At 40.5% G+C, this 2,500-nt stretch overlaps 1 protein-coding gene across 1 annotated transcript in view; it reads left to right on the forward strand.

The window, feature by feature from the left end:
• The window catches only part of LOC119580104 (retinal homeobox protein Rx2-like), a 73,122-nt gene that overhangs the window by 38,741 nt on the left and 31,881 nt on the right, over window positions 1-2,500 (forward strand). The window lies entirely within an intron of this gene.

The following is a 2,500-nucleotide window of genomic DNA, read 5'->3' on the forward strand; positions in this document are numbered from 1 at the left end:
ACAGAGAGAGAGAGAGAGACAGAGAGAGAGAGAGAGAGACAGAGACAGAGAGAGAGAGAGAGAGACAGAGAGAGAGAGAGAGAGAGAGAGACAGAGAGAGAGAGAGAGAACGATCGAAACAGCAGAATCCAACCCTGAGACGCCGTGTTAAATCCTCCATACCATGAACAATCTGCAAAGAGAACGTCAGGTGTTCTAAGACCTCAAGCCTCTTAGCTGCGACTTCTAAGACGCTTGAGGGAAGATGAAGATGAGATTTAAAGAGAAAAAAGGGAAATGAAAAAAAGGAAAAGGGGAGGAGGGAATGAAATAAAAAAAAAAGAAAAAGAAAAAAAAAAGATACTTTGTCATTGCAATTGAGTTAAAATCTTGATTCTCTGAATGTCAGTTTTTCTTTCTGTCTTTCTGTCTTTCTTTTTTTTATGTTTTTACTTCATTTGCGTCTTTCTTTTTTCTTTCTTTTTCCCCTTTTCCCTTCTCTTCTTCCTTTTTCTCTCTCTTTTCCTTCTTTTTTCATTCTCTTCTTCGTTTTTCTCTTATTTTTCCTGTTCTTCCTCCACTTTTTCTTTTCTTTTTTTTTGTATTTCTCTACTCCGTTGTCTCCTTTCTTATTTTTCCCTTTTTATTCTTCTTTCCTCCCTCCCTTCTTCTCCTTCTCTTTAATTTTCTTCTCAATTTTTCGTTATTTTTGTTTTTCTTCTTCTTCCTATCTTTTTTATCTTTTTTTCTACATGTCTTTCTCTTTCATCTTCTTCACTTTCTCCTTCGTCTTCTTTCTGCTCCATTTCTCCTATTCTTCCATATTCTTCTTCATCCCCTTTATCTTTCTTCTTTTCTTCCTCTTCTCCTTCTTCCTTATTCATTCTCCCACCTTTCAGATCTTCTTCGTTCTTCTTATCCCTCCTCTTCTTCTCCTTCTCCTTGTTCTTCTTCACTTCCTCCCCGTTCTTCCATTTATTTTTAATCTTCCTCCATCTCACCTCTTCTCCTCTTCTTCTATCACCCTATTCCATCTTTATTCTTCCACCTCTCCAATTTCTTCCTTCCTCCTCTTTTATTCTCCAAATTACTCCTTCTTAATTTTTCTTCTTCTTCTTCTTCTTCTTCTTCTTCTTCTTCTTACTTATTCTTCCTTCTTCCTTTTCTTCTTCTTTTTCTTCTTTTTCCTTCTTCTTCTCCTTATTACTTCATCTTCTTCTTCTTTTTCTTCTTCTTCTTTTTCTTCTTTTTCTTTTTCTTCTTTTTATTTTTATTTTTATTTTTATTTTTATTTTTATTTTCATTTTTATTTTTTTTCTTCTTCTTCTTCTTCTTCTTCTTCTTCTTCTTCTTCTTCTTCTTCTTCTTCTTCTTCTTCTTCTTCTTCTTCTTCTTCTTCTCCTCCTCCTCCTCCTTCTCCTCCTTCTCCTCCTGGTCTTCTTCTTCTTCTTCTTCATCCTCCACCTCTTCCTCCTCCTCCCTATCCCCCTCTTCCTACTCCTCCTCCCCCCGGTCTTCCTCCTCCTCCCCCTCTTCCTCCTCCTCCTGGTCTTCTTCTTCTTCTTCTTCTTCTTCTTCTTCTTCTTCTTCTTCTTCTTTCTCCTCCTCCTCCTCTTCCTCCTCCTCCTCCGTCTTCTCCTTCTCCCTCTCCCCCGTTTGCTCCTCCTCCTCCTCCTCCTCCTCCTCCTCCTCCTCCTCCTCCTGGTCTTCTTCTTCTTCTTCTTCTTCTTTCTTCTTCTTTCTCCTCCTCCTCCTCCTCCTCCCCCCCCCCATACCCATGGCCATCCCAAACCCATCCCAAAGTCTCTGTTTCACCTCCGCCCATTAAATTAATCCGGCACGAGGGGAAGAGAGACGTGTAATCCGGCTTAATCTGCATATCCTCCCCCCCTTCACCCTCCCCCTCCTCCCCCCCCCCTTTGGGGAATCGCTGAAAAAAAAAAAACACGAAACGCGAGGATTTTCCCACAGCGGTGGATTTAGCAAAGACTGGGGGGGGGGGGGGTCTCTTGAAGGCTGACGCGTGATTCTTCGTGTGCCATAGTAGTTTTTTTTCTCTTTCTTTCTTTCTTTCTTTCTTTTTTCTTTCTTTTTTCTCTTTCTTTCTCTCTCTCTCTCTCTCTCTCTCTCTCTCTCTCTCTCTCTCTCTCTCTCTTCTTTCTCTTGCTTTGTGGCTTGTTAGTTTTTTTTTCAGTGTGTTTTCTTGTGTGTATGTGTGTGTGTGTGTGTGTGTGTGTGTGTGTGTGTGTGTGTGTGTGTGTGTGTGTGTGTGTGTGTGTGCCTTTTTCGTATGTGTGTTTTATGGGTTGGTCCTTTCTTTGTCTGATTTTTTTTTATAATTTCTTTTTTTTGTATTCCTTTGTTTCGTAGAGTCATTTGCCTTGATCTTATTTGGATCCGATTGACTCACTGATCTCCCTTTATCTCTTCCTACTCTCTTTCTCCCCTTTCTTTAGCTTCCTCCTCCTTCTCCTCTTCTTCGTCTCGCTCTTCCTAGTCTTTCGTTTCTCATTTCCTCTCC

This window comes from Penaeus monodon, chromosome 13, assembly GCF_015228065.2.
Source record: "Penaeus monodon isolate SGIC_2016 chromosome 13, NSTDA_Pmon_1, whole genome shotgun sequence".
NCBI classification, from domain to species: Eukaryota; Metazoa; Arthropoda; class Malacostraca; order Decapoda; family Penaeidae; genus Penaeus; species Penaeus monodon.